Below are 20,371 nucleotides of genomic sequence, written 5' to 3'. Positions count from 1 at the left end.
GAGTGACTGAATTGAACTGAACTGAAAAGTTAGAAACAACTTGTTCAAAATAAACAAAAATATTAGTATAAAATTAAAAACATTGCAAAGTGGTAAGAAATAATTTTAAAATAGATATTCATAAGAAAATCTCTAAAGTTTTACTGAAGTACAAAAAAGGTAGAAAATGGGAGAGCCCATGACAAAATTCAATGTTGTATCTAAAATATAAAAACTATACATTTACTATTTTCATTAAAATCAAAATGGAAAAAAAATTAAAATTATTCCACACATTGAGAAGAAAAATATTTCAGAAGAAAGTCTGAAAATGGCAACGTGTTAGGAGTGGTTGCATTATTATTATATATGAAGTTTTAAATATCATAGTTACTAAAAAGAAATTGACATTATATTATTTTAGAAAGATTACTTTTAATAAAGTACTTTTTAAAGTGGCTGTTTATTCTTAAGAAAATACCTATTGAGTTCTAATTTCAGGCAGATTCTTTACTGACTGAGCTACGAGGGAAGCCTTACATAATGAATGAAAATAAATTCTATATGGATAAATATCTAGAGGGAAAAATATAATGAAACCATAACATATAAAGACAAATAAAGCTAGTAATACCAATTATGTGAGAAACTTTATAAATTATGTTTTAAATAGAAAGACAGCCCTATTATACAGTTTCTTGTAGATAAATGGGCACACTCAAGTAATTCAAGTAAATCAAAATGGTCAGTTAACAAAGATTATAGTTTGTGGAAAAGGAACTGAAATAGTAATACAAGAAAATAATGATGTCACTTTCACCTACTCATTAAACTGGTAGTATTTAAATAAATATGTATATATAGCGACCTAAAAGGCATTGTCACTAATGTTCTGTTAATACATTACATTTGCTTAAAAGGACTGTTATGTAACTACTTTGATTTTTTTGATATCTTTATTTTACAATTCTCAAATAATGCCCTAAAAATTTAATGTGTATTTATATGTTGATACCTTTGAGATATAATTCTTTTGTGTCTACTAATAATTTGTACAAGTAGATATGTCCTTCCTACATGACTCACTACTTTCAAATAAATGAAACAGAATGGAAGAAATTACGAATTTTTATGTCAAACTTGAGAGCTATTTTCATGAAACAGGTGTTTGGTCTGTAGATGGTTTATGAGGAAAACATTGTTGAAGATAAACTGCTCATTCTTTCCCTTCAATAATGACTATGATCTGAAATAGAAATGAACAATTTTGTTGCACTTAAAAATTTATTTATGAACACAGCATTATTTCTTACTTTTCTCTGGTCATATTGTGCTTTTCCCCATTTTAAATACCAATTACATTCTGATTATTGTATTGTCTGTATTGCCAGTCTGGGCCTTGCATAGCATCTCCAGGCTAATATCCAGCTGTACACAGCACATCTCTAACATCTCTCAGCCTCTCGATTTCCACATAGTAACTAAAGCTGAACTTATGGGAGAGGGAGTCCTGTGAAGGATTTAACAATGGGCTTATAACTTAATATTTGATATTTGTCTGCTATGTGATCTTGGGCAGTTTTTTAAATGTCTTTATTTGTTAGTTTTTCTTAACTCATGAAATGTGTTATTTATGCATAAGGAAATCTCTAAATAAACTTGCCTCAAGAAGAGGAGAAATTCTTGGCCCTTTGCCATATAATAATGCTTCCTTCTGTGACTAGGTAGGCTTGAGAAGCTTTACTGGGAAATATTGTTCTGTATAATATGTTTATTTCATTTCCATAAGACAATGCATATATTATTCAAAAGTACAGATAATAAAGGCAATAGGTCTCATATGGCCTTTATAGAGTTTATGATGTTATGAGAAATTTTGTGTGCTTGATACCTTATATTACCTCTCTAAGGGAAGACAGAATGATCTAACTAAAGCACTATAATTGAATAAATACAAATTATAATTGGATATGAGTAGTTGTTAGTCTTCTCAGGCCTTATCAAAGAAGGTGGCACACCATCAGGGAACAGGATCAACATGAGTGAATGACCTTCTTCCCTCTCCCCTAAGATGTGTGAATGGTGGAGCTGGGGGCTGTGGGCATGGTGGTCCTCATTCTGTCTGAGCCTTTAAAACAATTAAAAAATTTATCATTATTTAACTTTATCTTATTTAAAAGTAAAGGAATTTTGTTGAAAGGCATTTCTGATATCTCTTTTCTGGCATTTTAATTATTAATTTTGCAGGGCCTCCTACGGAAAAGAGACTCTCCACTCTGATCTTTGCTTAAATTTTGCCCTAACATAGATCATCTTTATGGTGCTAAGTGCAAACTAAATTCTCAGCAAACAATCACTATCATTGTATTCAGGGATTCTTTTGCCTCTCCTGACACATATACCATTGTTTGTACCTCAGTGAAAAATAATTACCGTGTATTCCTTCCCATGTAGGAAACCTGAAGAATGGTGTTACATTATAGTTTTCTCTTTTACGATCATCTTCTCCTCATCATGTTCTGTCAATTTTACCTCCAGGTTGACACTTATTTTGTCTCCTCCTCTACTTTTTCATCATTGCTGCCATAATTGGCATCTTCACTGCTTTCCTCCTAAACTTTACAATAAGCCACCTACTTCCAGTTTTGTATGATTCTATTCTCTATACTATTAGCAAAATTCACCTTCAATTCAGTTCAGTCTCTCAGTCGTGTCTGACTCTTTGCGACCCCATGAATCACAGCACACCAGGCCTCCCTGTCCATCACCAACTCCCGGAGTTCACTCAGACTCACGTCCATCGAGTCAGTGATGCCATCTAGCCATCTCACCCTCGGTCATCTCCTTCTCCTCCTGCCCCCAATCCCTCCCAGCATCAGTCTTTTCCAGTGAGTCAACTCTTCACATGAGGTGGCCAAAGTACTGGAGTTTCAGCTTCAGCATCATTCCTTCCAAAGAAATCCCAGGGTTGGTCTCCTTCAGAATGGATTGGTTGGATCTCCTTGCAGTCCAAGGGACTCTCAAGAGTCTTCTCCAACATCACAGTTCAAAAGCATCAATTCTTCTGCACTCAGCCTTCTTCACAGTCCAACTCTCACATCCATACATGACCACAGGAAAAACCGTAGCCTTAAAGATACTTAAATCTGATAAAATGCCAGTCTTGCAAGCATCCTTCCCAGATTGAAGTTATTCATTGAGTCTCAAATGTTTTCAAAGATATTATTTCTCCAGTAACATTTTCAGGATTCATTGTGCTCAGAATTTAATTTACCTCACCAGCTCTTCTATTATTACTCAGCAATATTGGCTACTTATACTTTAAATAAATATTATTTCATGTTTCTGTACTTTCTTATATATGGTTCATACTGCCTGAAACAACAGTAAACATTATCCTTATCTTGCTTAGTTCTGATTAGCATGAATTCATTCGGAGTTGAGTACCTTTTGTCCTGAGAGGCGAGATGAAGGAGGACCAGACATTATCCTCACGTAAATCATGGTTTATTCAGACTGATAGGGTAAAAAGACTTGGATAATTAATTTAGCTCTGATATAGTGATTAGAATATCAGTTTTTGGTTTTATGGTCTTCCCTTAAGTCATGATTTTTAAAGTACCAAAACACAGGCATCTCTGTGGTTATGACAGTGTTATTAAAGACACCCTTCATCACCTTGCCCATATGCAGTACCATTCTTGGATCTCTGATGGCCTCAAGCCTCCAAACCCCTTTTTTTAATTCTTAGAACTCATCCTATCTCCTGTTAACTTTCTTTTCATGTAGCCTGACTCACACTTACCACAACAGAGGCAAGAAGAATCCTCTGATACCAACTTTTGTCTTTAGTGGGGAAGAGGATTCATTTCATCATGGGCAGGACCATTCCTCCTGGATTAGTAAGGAGGAAAAATTCAAAATTGCAGTTTCCAGATGTGGTATCTTAGAAGCTTCATTCAAGAACACTGAACAAAACAGAAAGTTACCAAAACAAGGAAGATCAAAGAAGGACCAGGATCAGGACCAGAAAATAGTTTATTTTATACTTGTAAAGAATTTTTATCTATTCTTATGAACTTTTATTTTTCTTGATTTTTACATGTATAGTTTTATCTAAAATATAATATTTAACGGCACTACTTATATGTATTCTAAATAAAAAATAAAGCCCAAGTATTATTACCTGAAATAAATCCTGAAAGAAGAATGCTATAATTTTGCACTGAAATTACAACGATTAATTTGATCTGCAAAGTAATAGGATATCAGGCATGAAAGTCAGATCATCAGAGCTAAATCAGGACAATGGAAATGAATGTATTGGTAGTACTCAGAAGATTTGGTATGTCAAGCTCAATAGAAGATGTTTTTTTTTTTTTTTCTCATTCAGAGCTACATTGCCAAGGATTCAACCAAGAAATTTAGTAGTGAGAAAGAAAATAAGCCTATCTGAATAATTTTATGTTGGAAAGGATGATGTGACTAGGGAAGCAAACAAATCAGAACTTGACCTTGGGTTTTGTTTTAGGGAAAAGAGAAGATCTTAGTATTGCTTCTGATAAAAATAATATTTGGCAGCTGTAGAGGTTTTTTGGAACAAGACCTAGATTTTTGTGTTTGTCCTACTGAATTTGTTGTGTATTTAGAACCTACAAATACTTAAGTTGGTGAGAAAGTGCAAAATTTTAGAGGCAAGAAAAAGAGTAATAACATTAAGCAGGATCTGAAATCATTCTGTACTAGATAATAAGAGAAATGATGAAAGAGACAAAAGTAGCTGCCAGTCTTATGTAAATGGAAGTACATCAGGATTATATTTTTTTTCTTTCTTTTTTTTTTTTTTTTGGAGGAAGGGAGTATCAATCACATAAAACTCACACATAAGGAAAAGATCCAGAGGTACTTATTTGAAATATGAGGTCTTTGCTATTAAATGTCAGCCCACCCAAAGTAGGACCTTGCGGGCCCTGAAGGGTTAACACTCCTCCCAGAGCATCTTACATCCAGAGCCTGGTACAAGAGGGAATAGATTCAATTTCTAATATGATTCAGTCTAAAAATAATTAGCAGGCTTAGTTCAGTCCCTAAAACCCTTCCAGAGTTCACATGAGTTTGCTGGAGTGCTAATGGACTTGCCTCATCATGAATTCCAGCTTGAACTTGCTTATTCTGAATTATTTCAGTATTCACCAAAGAGAAGTTAGTGTAAAATGTTACTGCTTGGATTTCTTCTATCTCAGGAACAGAGTGAATGATTGATCTAGTTAGTGATTCCACCCCCAGTTAGCCACATTGGGGTCAGCCCCATAGATTTCCCTGAAGAGCAGCAAAATACTAATGAAAATAAGGTTTGAAAATAGGGCAAGAGAGAACAGAAAAAGAAACCCACTCAAATATTGATAGTTTAATTACTTTTTTAGAGAAACCTGAGGGACAAATAACTAACAGTCAAAAAGTTATTCTTAGTGTTACAAATGTTGGCATAAGAGAAACTCTTAGTTTAACTGACTCCCCTCTCTCCTTTTATAGAAAAGGGGAGATTATACGAAGTTCAGTGCCAACCACAGAAACAGCAAAAGGTATACACTCTATTTTCTTTCTGTCCAGAGCATATTGTTGAGCACAATATTCAGCTCCATTTAGCCTTCTCAATTTAACTAGATGCATAGATGCATTGTTCTTGGGGCAGCTATTTTTCCTCACAGAGCCTCAGTTTTCTTATAACTAAAACTCTGACATAAGAACATTGCCTGCTTTACTTTTTGGCCAAGATTATTATGAAGTTTAAACACAAATATATGTATATATTTGTGTATGTGAATATGTATGTGTGTATATATATTGTATGTATGTATATATATATTTGTGTATGTGTATGTGTACATGTATATACACACACATACTTCCCAGTTGGTGCTAGTGATAAAGAACCCACCTGCCAATGCAAGAGATACAGGAGACACAGGTTCTATCCCTGGGTCAGGAAGAGACCCTGGAGGAGGGCATGGCCACCCCCTCCAATATTCTTACCTGGAGAATCCCATGGACAATGTATCTGTAACTGGCCTATATTAGAGTTGTAATCTTCAAGTTTTTACAAGATCATTTTTAAGATTGAGGGTACAGATAAAAAGTTATGATTTAATTTATTTTCCCATCATTGTGATGTACCTGCAACGAAGAGAAAGGGAGACGGGTTATGTTCTTTCATGTTGGAAATGTGGGCTGGCTTGGGAGCAGCAGTGACTTTGGGCAGAGATTCTCAGTGTGGCTTTGTAAGACACTTTCAGAAGTTCATGAGATCAAAATAATTTCACAATAATGGTAAGACATTATTTGTTTTTAAATTTTATTTTTTCATGCACATATAGTGTAGTTGTCTAGAGACTACATGTCATGTGATATTACAACAATCAGTACAGAAGGAGATTTGAAAACCCAGCTGTCTTCCAGTAAGCCAGGCATTAGACATTAAAAATGTAAAGTGATGCCATTCTTCTCAAAGTGTTATTGATTATTGGAAGATAGTTATTCTTCATAAAAATATGATGTTTAAGTTAACATGTAACATGTTTCTTTTAATAAACTGACAATACATAATTTAGATTTTTCTATTTTAAATTAAAATATAGAAAATTTTGATATATATATAGCCAATGTAGACAAAAACTCCTAGGGGTTTTCACTAAGTCTGAGTGTAAAATATTCCTGAAGTCCAAAACTTTTAAGAACCACTGACTTAAGAAGTTAGCAGAGGATGGTCAATGGATTGTTAAATGCACTGATAATGAATTATGTTAATAAATAAAATGTTTATAATACTTTAGTAATAACAGCACTTTTCACCTCTTTGGATGACTTGAATCCATGCTGTTTTACATTATAGGATAATAATCTTTTCTATCATTTCTCTAACCCTTCCATGGCCCCAGTTCTCAACTGTGTGTCATATTGAAGTCATTGGTAAGGACCCTTTCCTCTGCCAAGTTCTTAGCATTAAATTGGTATAATAGTGAAGTCCAGTTCTAAGAACAACAGTCAAGAGAAATGCAAAGAGTAGGTCTTTACTTCAGGCTCAGTTCCCTTTTGTGAGCCCAAGCAGCCTTCTTTAGGTGAAATCTGGACGCTTACACTCTTCCAGTCAGCTTAGAGTCAGCTTCTGCACCTGCTTCTCCAGAGGCACTGAAGGTTTTTCTTTCCTGACTTTATTCATGGAGTTCTTCGGCCAGACCCTCCAAGATTAAATAACTCTGATGAGTCAATTTGTTTTCTTTTATTCCATTTTGTCTAGCTTTATTAAACCAATTGTTTCAAGCTGTATCCTCATTTCCTCTCTATCCTGTTGAGTTGTCAATATTTCTGCTTAATCCCCTGGGCTTCCCCAGTGGCTCAGCAATAAAGAATCTGCTTGCAATGCAGGAAACACAGGTGTGGGGTGGATCCCTGGGTCAGGAAGATCCTCTGGATGAGGGCATGGCAATCCACTCCATTATTTTTACTTGGAGAATCCCATGGACAGAGGAGCCTGGTGGGCTCCAGTCCATAGGATCACAAAGAGGCGGACAACTGAAGCAGCTGAGCACACACATACTGTTTACTCCCCTATCCTAAATTCTATTATATTTCAATTCATTTCTTATTTGTTTTTTTCTTATTTAACACCTGGAGAATTTTACATTATGTGAAGGAAGGACAGAATATGAGGGGAAGAAGAAAATTTCTTGTGCTGTTATATGTATGTACATATGTATATGTACATGTATTGCATACTCAGACCATATGGGAGAGAAATGAATATGTCTCAGGTGTAAGGGGAAAGAAAAAAATGCCATCCAGAGAAAATAAGTTCAGATGGAAAGACCTGATAGAAATTTAGATACGCTTTTCTCTCAGTTACCCAGCTAAACTAAAATCTAAACTCAGATGAAAAGTTATTATGTTTGAATTGACATCTCTTAGAATGCTCAAAAGTTTGTGGAAATCATTATATAAAAGGTTTTGGCTGATTTGTTGACAGGATGGCTTATTGCTTACACAGGATTTAACTCTAGGACATTCTAAGTGATGGTAGATAGAGAAGAATACTGAAGACTGGAAAGATTGAGAAAGAAAGAGAAAAATATGGAAAAGGAAGAGGGAGGGAGAATTAAGGAGTATGGGATTAACAGATATGAGCTGTTTTACATAGAAATGTAAAATAGAAACCAACAAGGATATTCTTTATAGCTCAGGGTATTATATTCAATATCTTGAATGGAATATGATCTATAAAAAAATCACTTTGCTGTACAATATTATAAATCTACTATATTTCAATGATAATATTTTTTAAAAAGATGTAAAGTAAAACAAAACAAAAGCTAAGCAGACATTTATGAGGATCATTGCAAGTTGTTGAAAATAGGGAATAAATTTAAAAATCCAACTACTTTTGCATAGGGAAAAGGCTCTAGAGAAATAGGGGGAAATAATTTTTCTAGTAACTTGGTAAAATATTATTTACTCTTTTCTTCTTTTAGCATTGCCATTGATTTTTAGTTGTTACATTGTCTCTTAAATAGTATTTTGCAATTAATTCCTAGAGAACTAATGATTTAGTAAATGATTAATTTGCTGGCTCTTAAACATGGTTTAAAAAATACTATCAACCTTGAGGAAAAAAATAACTAGCAGTTAAATAAACTATTATGTTGCAAATTGATGTGTCAACATAGACATTAATTAGTCTGCTGAGGTCCCTTTTCATGAACTTTTGAAACAGATGTCATTTAAAGTGTTCATTTATATTCTAAAGAAAAATGTATAATTTCTTTTTCATCAGTTCAAAAACATTTCTCCTGAGGATTGGCCAGTCCAGCCAACCTAACCCCTCTGAGTCTTTGGGAAATACTGTCAATTACTTTTATTTGTGATTAAACAAAACAAATCAGAATAAACAACTTTTCTGAGGAGATTACTTGAAAAATCCTTAGTTCTGACAGAGACAAATGGTTTCAAGTTTTATTTTGTGTTTACAAAAATTTTGGTTATATTGAATTGTTATTCTGAACGCTTTAAGATGAAGGAAGAATAATATGGACTTCAGAAAAATAATGGACTTTGATAAGAAAATATGTAGTTTTCAATTTGAAGGGGTGGGGGACAGGATAGCCATATATTCTGAGAATTTCTGGAAGAATCTGGAACAGAAGTGGTAAACCCCTGTAATGAGTCACCTACGGGTGATGTCTGGAAAGAAATAAACTAAAATAAATGAAGCCTTCCTTAATTTTGGCCTATTCATTTCTTTGGTCTTCTAACATTCAGAAAACAATGTCACCTTTTTAGGTTTTCAAAATTTGAGTATTAATATTTAGATTTTGGATGAGAATGTGATGCAGTCAGAAGAATCTTCCCGAAGTCTCATTGTTCTGTGTCTGCATTTCTTTTAAGATCCTGAGCCACACTGTATGTGACTATTTGTTCATACACATGCATTGTCTTCATCAGCACATAATAAATTCTTTGAAGTAGTTTCAGTATCTATCCATCCATATTTCCTTTTGTGATTATAGATGTATATTTCTAAAAGCAGGTAGTTAAGTTTTCTTGGGGAATGAATTATTTGTGCTTGTATTTTCATTATTGTTAAACAAAAATTTATTAGATAAATGTTTTCAGTCAACTCTTTTTATTGAGTGTCTGTTGTATGCCAAAGCAAACATTGTCTTAAGCCCTGAAGATATACAAATGAACAAAAGATATTTCCTATTAAATAAATTTATACTCTTACTGCATGTTCCCTATAAAAGCACCAAAATCCATACAGCCTCTGGGTGATGACATAGATGTGTGTTTATGAAGCACAAAGGCTTTCAGGTGACACTTAAGGGTTTGATTTTGTAAGTTAATGTGTCAGAATATATTTTGTTAAATAGAGGATGAGAATTAGCATTCACTTAAAGCAAAATATTTATATTCTATCATTTATAATTTTATAGTGCCTAGCAGAGTGACTGCCCATAGTAGGGACTTGGTAAATATAAGTTGACTTGCTTGAGTAAGTAATAAAAACTTGTTTTAAAAGAAAACTTAGAAGAAAAGTTAGAGGTCACTGTATCTTTATTTTACTCAGAAGTTTAAGCCCAGAGGTCTGAAGACTCCTGAACATATACATAACTAATTTGTGATGAATGGAATCTAGAAGTCTATTACTTTGACTTCTAGTGCAATGTTGAATCCTTAGAACATTCTGCAGTGCCACTTCTTAAGTCATCTTCTGAGTAAATTGAAAGTTAGAGGGGATAATGGTACTTTTTAATGTTTACGATCAGATTCAATGCTTCCCCTAACTAATAGGGTAAGGATTAGGAAAGAACAACATGGAGGAGAAGTAGGTGGACGTGAAGTACATCTCTTTCAATGGATAAATCGGGAATACACCTTCAGACAAAGAAGTGCATGCAGAACACCACCTGAGAGCAGACAGGAGTACCTGACCAGCAGAAAATAATATATAAACCCACGCAAAACTTGGTAGGATGAAGGAACTAGGAGGAACAACGGGAGTGTTAGTAGGACTGGACTTGCCCTCAGTGGGTGGGGGAACTGAAGCAGGGGTCCGATCTCCATATCAGGGCAGTTGTCTGAGTCAGAGGAGAAACATTTAAGGCTGAGAGTGAAACAGCTGATCTTTGGCAGCCTTAATGGAATGAGAATCAGACAGTCCTGGCTGCAGCCATACAGACCCTGGACAGGGATGTAGATCCCAGGAAGGCGCAGCAGCTGGGAGTTTGAGTTTAGGGATTGTGGAGCAATCCCAGGACAAGGGCTACTGTTGACTGCAGATGACAGATTGAGGGGGTGTGAGGGAGGAGACTGTGGTGGGAAATGCCTGTGGAGGAAAGCTGGACAGCCATGGAAGCAAGGCATACTGCTGAGTCACGCATAGGGGGTGTATGCGTGACTCTCCCACACACATACGCCATAATTGGCAGCTGAACAATAGAGAGGCTGGCCCATCAATCGCCTGATGCACTGAACTACAGAGTAGGACCCCACCCAGGGTACCCCTTTAAGTGCCTGACACACCGATCTACAGAGTAAGACACTCTCTATGTGCCTGAACTGGCAGAGGTATGGAGAAAAACTGGCCAAAGAGGCCTTCTGATCGCCAGCTACAAGAGGCTTGAAAAAAGACTCTGATAGAGCCATAACTCCTGCAGCCAAGGCAGTCCGTGTCTTGCACACTTGGCGCCGCCAGGGTCCCCACAAGCCAAGCAGCTGTGCCACCTTCACACTCAACTCTCACTGGGGCAGAGCTGCCAAAGGCAAAAGTCTTGTGTCTATGCACAGAGGGTCACATCAGTTGTGTCCAATACTTTGCGACCCTGTAGACTGTGGGTTCACTTCCACTTTTCACTTTCATGCATTGGAAAAGGAAGTGGCAACCCACTCCAGTGTTCTTGCCTGGAGAATCCCAGGGACAGCGGGGCCTGGTGGGCTGCCGTCTATGGGGTCGCACAGAATCGGACATGACTGAAGTGACTTAGCAGCAGCAGCAGCAGCAGCAGACTGTGCCAGGCTTCTCTGTCAGGGAGAGGGGTTCTCCAAACAAGAATATTGGAGTGTATTGCCCAATACTGGTTGTCATACCCTTCTAGAGCACTAGATTTCCTGCTGCCCTAGCCACAACTCCCCTGAGTACCTGGTGCTCTCAGAACCCCTGTGACCCAAGCAGCTGCACCACCTCCACACCTGGCCTTCACAGGGGCAAATCCGAGTACTCCAGGGCAGCCCCAGGAGCAAACCGCAGTGGATGACCCCCATGCTTAGGTGGAAATAAAACCACAATTGAAACCCAGGTGCAGTGTAACTAAGGAAGAAGACCCAAAATCTTCCCACCAGCTGTCCAAGCTGCAGATTAAATCCACACGATCAACTAGGCAGACTCTGTCTTTATGGAATATCTAAAAGGTCATTGAACGCTCCCACAAAAGAAAACGCACTAGTTCCAATAGCTGTGGACATTGGAGGCAAGAACACAGAGGACCAGGACCAGATTAGAATCTGAACTGCCTTGCCTCCATAGCAGGTCCAGAGATCAGCAGAGTGTTGGAGAGCATCCTAAAGAGGTGAGGTGGACTGTGACTCCCAGTGAGGGAAAGAACTCTGACAGCTGTGACTCAAGAAAAATATTTATTATTCTTATGTTTTGACTTGTTCTGTAGATTCTTTTGAATTGTTTTTCTTTTTCCTTTTTATCCCCCTCTGTTGTAGTTGTCGATTTTATTGGTCATGGCATCTGGTCCCATCAGTTCATGGGAAATAGAAGGGGAACAGTGGAAACAGTGTCAGACTTTAGTTTTGGGGCTCCAAAATCACTGCAGATGGTGACTGCAGCCATGAAATTAAAAGACGCTTACTCCTTGGAAGGAAAGTTATGACCAACCTAGATAGCATATTCAAAAGCAGAGACATTACTTTGCCAACAAAGGTCTGTCTAGTCAAGGCTATGGTTTTTCCAGTGGTCATGTATGGATGTGAGAATTGGACTGTGAAGAAAGCTGAGTGCTGAAGAATTGATGCTTTTGAACTGTGGTGTTGGAGAAGACTCTTGAGAGTCCCTTGGACTGCAAGGAGATCCAAACATTCCATTCCATTCCAAAGAAGATCAGTCCTGGGTGTTTTGTGGAAGGAATGATGCTAAAGCTGAAACTCCAGTACTTTGGCCACCTCATGTGACGAGTTGACTCATTGGAAAAGACTCTGATGCTGGGAGGGATTGGGGGCAGGAGGAGAAGGGGACGACAGAGGATGAGATGGCTGGATGGCATCACCGACTTGATAGACATGAGTCTGAGTTAAATCTGGGAGTTGGTGGTGGACAAGGAGGCCTGTTGTGCTGCGATTCATCGGGTGGCAGAGTCAGACACGACTGAGTGACTGAACTGAAGAAATCCAATTAAGCTTTTGACCTTTTTTTTTTTTTGCCTCAGTTACATTTTATATTGTTGTTATAAATGTCTGCCTCTATGTTGGTGTTTTGCAGTTCTATGTTTTCCTTTCTTTTTTCCATTTTTAAACCTATTATTATTTTTTCTACATATATTCCTTTGTTTGCTTTTCCTACTGCTCTTTTCCCCTTGCAGTTAATCTTTAATGTATACAAATCTTCTTCATCTACCTCTATTTAACTTGCATATCTATTCTTTCTTTCTTTTCTTTCTCTCCTTTCCTCTCAACATATTTGTTAGTTTTATTTTCATTGCTTTATTCCCCAATTGGCACCTTGCTTTAGTTTTGTTTCCCAGTTTGTGCTTTAGTTAGTTTTTTTCTGGTAGACATAATTTTTGGTTTCCTTTGTTTGCCAGGTCAGTCTATTTTACTTTATTTTTGTTGAACTCTTTTGATTTTGCTTATGGGTGTATATGTATATGTGTATATTCAGTCACACTTTTTATTGGTGTTTATAAATCTCTGCCTCTGTGGTGGGCTTTTGTATTTCTGTGGAGTTTTCCTCCCCCCCCTTTTTTTTATTTTCTTCTTCTTCTTTACTTTCTTACTTTTTTTCTCTTTTTTATAATTTTAACTTTTTAAACCTATTATATTTTTTCTACATTTATTCCTTTGTTTATCTTTCCTACTGTTCTTTTCCCCCTGTGGTTAAATCTTTATATAAATCTTCTTTATCTACCTCTATTTAACTTTGCATATATATTCTTTCTTTCTCTTCTTTCTTTCCTTTCCTCTCAACATATTTGTTAGTTTTGTTTTCACTGCCTTATTCCCTACTTGGCACATTCCTTTAGTTTTGCTTTCCATTTGTGCTTTAGTTAGTTTTGTTCTTAACTGGTAAATATAATTGTTTATTTCCTGTGTTTGCCGGGTCAATCTACTGTACTTTATTTTTGTTGAACTGTCCTGACTTTGCTCACGGGCATATATTCCATTATTTTAATTTTATTTGCCTGATTTTGTAACTGTCATTTGTCAGGGGTTCATCTTTAGTTTATTGTTTTGGGATATTTGTTTTAATCTCACTTAATGCCATAACAAATCACTTGTGGAATCTTCATTCCTGCCCAGAGATCAAACCCTGAGCCTTTGGAGTGGGAGCACTGACTCCAAGACCCTAGACTACCAGAGAACTAATCCTAAGGAGTATCAAATAGTGACAACTCACAATAAGGAAACCACTTGAATACAAGACCTGGCATCACCCAACCACCAGTATCACCCTGTGCAGGACGCCTTATCTAAGCAACAAACAAAACAAAAATACAACTCAATCATCAGCAGACAGGATTACCACTTCACTAAGCCTTGCCCATTAAAGGAAAAACAAACAAAAACTAAGCCCAAATCTCACCCTATAGGAAGCTTACACAAATCCCTGGACCAACCATTGGAGGGCAGAAACCAGAAGGAAGAAAGAATTCAACCTTGAAGTCTGGGAAAAGGAAACCTCAAAAACAATATGTTAAAAAAAAAAAAAAAAAGAAAGAAAGAAAAGGTAGAGGAAATACTGCACAAATGAAGCAACATACTGGAAAACAGAAGTCCAAATAGATGAAGAAGAAAAAAGCAAACTACCTGGAAAAGAATTCAGAATAATGATAAGAAAGAAAATAATGATGAGAAAGAAAAACGGAGCTGGAGGAATCAATCTTCCTGACTTCAGATTATACTACAAAGCTACAGTCATCCTGACAGTGTGGTACTGGCACAAAAACAGAAATATACACAAGTGGAACATGATAGCAAGTCCAGAAATAAGCCCATGCACCTATGGGTACCTTATTTTTGACAAAGGAGGCAAGAATATTCAATGAGGTAAAGACAGCCTCTTCAATAAATGATACTGGGAAAATTGGACAGCTACATGTAACGAATGACATTAGAACACTTCCTAACACCATACAGAAAAATAAACTCAAAATGGATTAAAGACCTAAATTTAAGACCAGAATCTGTAAAACTTAGGTGAAAAAAATAGGCAGAACACTCAATGACATAAATCAAAGCAAGATCCTCTATGACCCACCTCCTAGAGTAATGGGAAATTATAAACAAAAGTAAACACGAGGGACCTGATTAAACCTAAAAGCTTTTATGCAGTAAAGGAAACAGTAAGGTGAAAAGACAACCATCAGAATGGGAGAAAATAATAGCAAATGAAACAACTGGCAAAGGATTAATTTCCAAAATATACAAGCAGCTCATACAACTCAATGCCAGAAAAACAAACAACTCAATCAAAAAGTGGGAAAAAGACCTAAACAGACATTTCTCCAAAGAAGACATACAGATGGCTAACAAATACATGAAAAGATGTTCAACATCACTCATTATTAGAGAAATGCTAATCAAAACCACAATGAGATATCACCTTACACCTGTCAGAATGATCATCATCAAAAAATCTACAAACAATAAATGCTTGAGAGGGTGTGGAGAAAAGGAAACACTCTTGCACTTTTGATGCGAATGTAAATTGATACAGCCACTATGGAAGATGGGATGAAGATTCCTTAAAAATCTAGGAATAAAGCCACCATATGACCCAGCAATCTCACTTCTAGGCATATACCCTGAGGAGACCAAAATTGAAAAAGACACTTGTGTCCCATTGTTCATTGCTGCACTGTTTACAATAACTAGAACATGGAAGCAACCTAGATGTCCACTGACAGATGAATGAATAAAGAAGTTGTGGTACATATACACAATGGAATATTACTCAGCCATAAAATGGAACATATTTGAGTCAGTTCTGATGAGGTGATGAACCTAGAACCTATTATACAGAGTGAAGTGAGTCAGAAAGAGAAAGATAAGGCACATAGATCATATTCTAATGCACATATACAGAATCTAGAAAAATGGTATTGAAGGATTTATTTAGAGGGCAGGAAAGGACAAACAGGCAAAAAAATAGACTTAGGGACATGGGGAGAGGGAAGGAGAGGGTGTGATGTATGGAAAGAGTAATGTGGAAACTTACATTATCATATGTAAGATAGATAGCCAACAGGAATTTGCTGTATAGCTCAGGAAACTCAAACAGAGGCTCTGTATCAATCTAGAGGAGGTGGGGTGGGGAGGGAGATGGGGGCAGGTTCAAAAGGCGGGGAATATATGTATACTTATGGCTGACTCATGCTGAGATTTGACAGAAAATGACAAAATTCCTAAAGCAATTATCCTTCAATAAAAAAGTAAATTAAAAGAAAAAAAATAAGATAAGGATTAGCTAAGACTTATTGTCTTTTTATGGAACTGTATATTCTATAAAATGATTATTTCCTTCAGAAAATTAAATTGTTTAGCTTAATCAAAATCAGCTAGTACTCTATTATTTAATTAGTCACCAGCTTTGAAGCTAAATATGTACTCTTATGAAGTTTTAACAGAGAAGGCAATGGCACCCCACTCCAGTACTCTTGCCTGGAAAATTCCATGGATGGAGGAGCCTGGTAGGCTGCAGTCCCTGGGGTTGCTAAGAATCGGACATGACTGAAGCGACTTAGCAGCAGCAGCAGCAACAGCATGAAGTTTTAAATGTAATCTGAGGTCATCATATGTGTTAACATATGTTAAGAGCTCACACTTCTATTTATGATCTAGTTTCTACTTTAATCATTTATTAACATAAAACATTTTGTTCTTGTCTTGAAATAAATGTCTTTTATGGTAGAGTGTTAATATAATCATAATAATCAGGTGTACTAATGATTGTTGTCTATATAATTTCTATTATAGAAAATTATTCAATATTAGGACATTATTCTTTATTTATATACCTCTTTCTCATGAATAATTTGTACTTGATTGAGTTACACATTGTTTATGAAAACATCTGAAGTAATTGCTTTTCATGATCAGAGTGAGGATAATGTTGATTGATAAAGTTCCAGAAAAGATCAGAATCCTTTCCTTGAGATTATCTAGTACAAAATAATTGGTTCTGAATTATTTTAAGACTGTCATCTGGTTTCTCTCAGATCTGAAGGTCAGTTGAAACCCTTTTCAAAAAGTCTTCAAAATATTTATTGGTTATAAGAGTCTCCTGTCCCTGTTGAAAATTCATATTTTAATAAGATAAAGTGTCAAGTACAAGGATTTTTACTGTAGCATCAATTGTAAAAGAGGAAACTTGGAGATAGCTTAAATATTTCAATAGGAGAATGGGAAATTGTAGCAGTTAAAAAACGTTAATAAAGTGAGGCAAGTCTCACTTTAGATCTAATGTAGAAAGAAAAATTATCAAATTACAGAAATAATTAGTTACAATATACAATAAGAATTACAAAATACAATAAGATGGTAGAAAATATGCAAAGTAATAGTGAATATTTATGGAATTTTTGATCATATACATTAAAAAAAATTAACAGCAGTTTTAGGATCACAGGAAAATTGAGAGGAAAATGCAGAGATTTTCTATATATACACACGTATCCTTCCCCTAATCAGCATCATTCACCAGAGTGGTGCATTTTTTACAGCTGGTCACAGTGGACATTAATGAACCTATATTGACACGTAATCACCCAAAGTACATGGTTTACATGTTCATTCAAGCTTCGTTTGTTCATATTGTGGCTTAGGTGAATATATTAATATAATGACATATATTAATCACTATGATATCTTGCAGGTTATTTCTGCTGCCCTAAAAATCCTCTGTGCTTTGCCTATTCACCACTTCCAACCACCTGACAACCAGTGATCTTCCATCGTCTCCATGTTATTGTTAGTTGCTAAACTGTGTCCAGCTCTTTTGTGATTGCATGGACTCCTCTGTCCAGGGGATTTTCCAGGCAAGAATGGGTTGCCATTTCTTTCTCCAGGGGATCTTCCCAACCCAGGGACGGAACCATTGGTAGGTGAATTCTTTACAACTGAGCCTCCAGGGAAGCCCTTATTGTCTCCATTAGAAAGTATTAGCCATTCAGTCATGTCAGACTCTTTTGCAACCCCATGGACTATAGCCCACCAGGCTCCTCTGTCCATGGAATTCTCCAGGCAAGAATATTGGAATGGGGCAATGATTCCCTTCTCCAGGAGATCTTCCTGTCCCAGGGGTCAAACCTGTGTCTTCTACATTGCAGGCAGAGTCTTCACCTTCTGAGCCACCAAGGAAGCCTATAATTTTGCTTTTTGCAGAATGTAGTATAGTTGTAATTATACAGTATGTAACATTTTCAGATTAGCTTATTTAATTTAGTACTATGTATTTGAGGTTCGTCTGTGTCTGGGGCATTTTTCCACATATTTTGTGTGCTTAGTCAATCAGTCATGTCCAAGTCTTGCAACCCCATGACTTTAGCCCCCACAGGTTCCTCTGTCCATTGGGATTGTCCCAGAAAGAATACTGGATTGGCTTGCCATTTCTTCTTCCAGGGGATCTTCTTGACCCAGATACCAAACCCATGTCTCCTGTACTGGCAGATGAAGTCTTTACTGCTGAGGTACCAGGGAAGTCTCTTTACATATTTAAATGTATGGAAAAAGTGTCTAAAGAGACTTACATCAAATTAGTCATAGTGGTACTTTCTGGGAAGAGAGTAGAGCAATATACTTGGTAATAGGAGAGAGTCAAAACGGAGTTTTTCTTATTGGTAATATTTTATTTACTTATAATGAGAATGTATACCTGTGCTGTACGTGTATATATCAGTTCAGTTCAATCACTCTGTGTGTGTGTGTGTGTGTGTATAATTTCAAAGTATTTTAAATGTAAATAAAGCGGAGTATTCTAATTTCTGCTTTGATATGTAAATGGATTGGAAGTAATCACTCCAGTTATCACAAGAAAAGCTGAAAAATTGCAAATCAAAAATTCTTCTCAGACCCATCAGAGAAACGAGATAAAAAGCTGCAAAAATGGTAGATACTAATTCAACTATACCAATAATCTCTGTAAATGTGAATAATTTTAATACACCAATAAAAATACAGTGGCTGTCAGAATGGATAAAAAAGCAAGACCCAAAGATAGTTTGTCTACAAGAAATTTGCTTTAAAGTTAAGACTCAGATAGGTTACAATCAAAAGACTGGAGAAAAGATATATTAACACTAAATAAAAGAAAGCTGAAGAACCTATATTAATTTCAAACAATGTGCAGTTCAGAACAAAAGAAAATTAAAAGATAAAGAACACATTACATAACTCCACAGTGTTTATTCCATTCTCTAAGATATTAGAGAAACATTAAATTTAGCATGTATTTAGTGTATTTAGCATGTATTTAGTGTATTTAGCATGTATTTAGCATATTTAGCATGTATTTAGTGTATTTAGCATGTATTTAGTGTATTTAGCACTGGAGCATAAAAATACATGAGGTACAATGTATAGAACTACAAGGACAAATAAATCCATCATTATAGTTGGATATGCCAACATCCTTCTTTCAGTAATTGATACAGTCAGAAGATCTGTGTGGATATAGATGACCTGAATAGCACTGTCAATCAGCTTGATCTAATTGACATTTATAGACTACTCCATCCAATGACAACAAAATACACATTCCTCTCAAATTCATGTGGGGCAGTAATGAAAGCAAACCACATTCTGAGCCATAAAACACACCTAAACAAATTTAAAATAATAGACATCATACAAAGTATGCTTTCATATCCCAGTGAGATTAAACTAGAAATTAATAACATAATGAGAGCTGGAAAATTCCCAAATACTTGGAAATTACATGAAACACTTCCAAATAACATATTGATTAAAGAAGTCTCGAGATAAATTTCAAAATATTTGAACTAAATGAAAAAGAAAATACAATTTAGCAAGTTTGGGGGTGAAAATAATGTTTAAAGGGAAATTTATAGCATTAAAAGCATACATTAGAAAGTCAGAAAGCCTAAAATCAATAGCCTAAGCTTTCACCTTAATAGAAACAATAAAAATTAGAACAGAAATTGTCAAAATGGAAACTGTAAACAGTAGAGAAAATCAGCCAAATTGAAAGCTATTTCTTTGTGAAGATCAGTAAAATTGATAGATCTCTGGTCATTTTAACCAAAAATAAAAATAAAAAGAAGAGTCACATTACAAATATCAGAACTAGAAAAACAGTAATTACTACTGATCTTCTGTGCATGAAAAGGAAAATAAGGAAACATTATGAATAATTTTATGCCTACAAATTTTATAACTTAGATAAAATGGACCAATATTTGAGGAACAAACTCCCCAAAACTCATACAAGGAGGAAGAAATGGCTTGAATAGTTCTAATACTATTAAAAACTTGAATTAATAATAAATAGCTTTTTTATAAAGCATCAGATTCAAATATTTTTATTTATGAAATTTGCCAAACATTTAATTAAGAAATGATACCAATTTTCCACAAACTAGTCCAAAAATAAAAGTAGAGAAAA

This window comes from Oryx dammah, unplaced genomic scaffold (assembly GCF_014754425.2).
Source record: "Oryx dammah isolate SB20612 unplaced genomic scaffold, SCBI_Odam_1.1 HiC_scaffold_1, whole genome shotgun sequence".
NCBI lineage: Eukaryota > Metazoa > Chordata > Mammalia > Artiodactyla > Bovidae > Oryx > Oryx dammah.
This window is presented reverse-complemented; position numbering follows the sequence as displayed.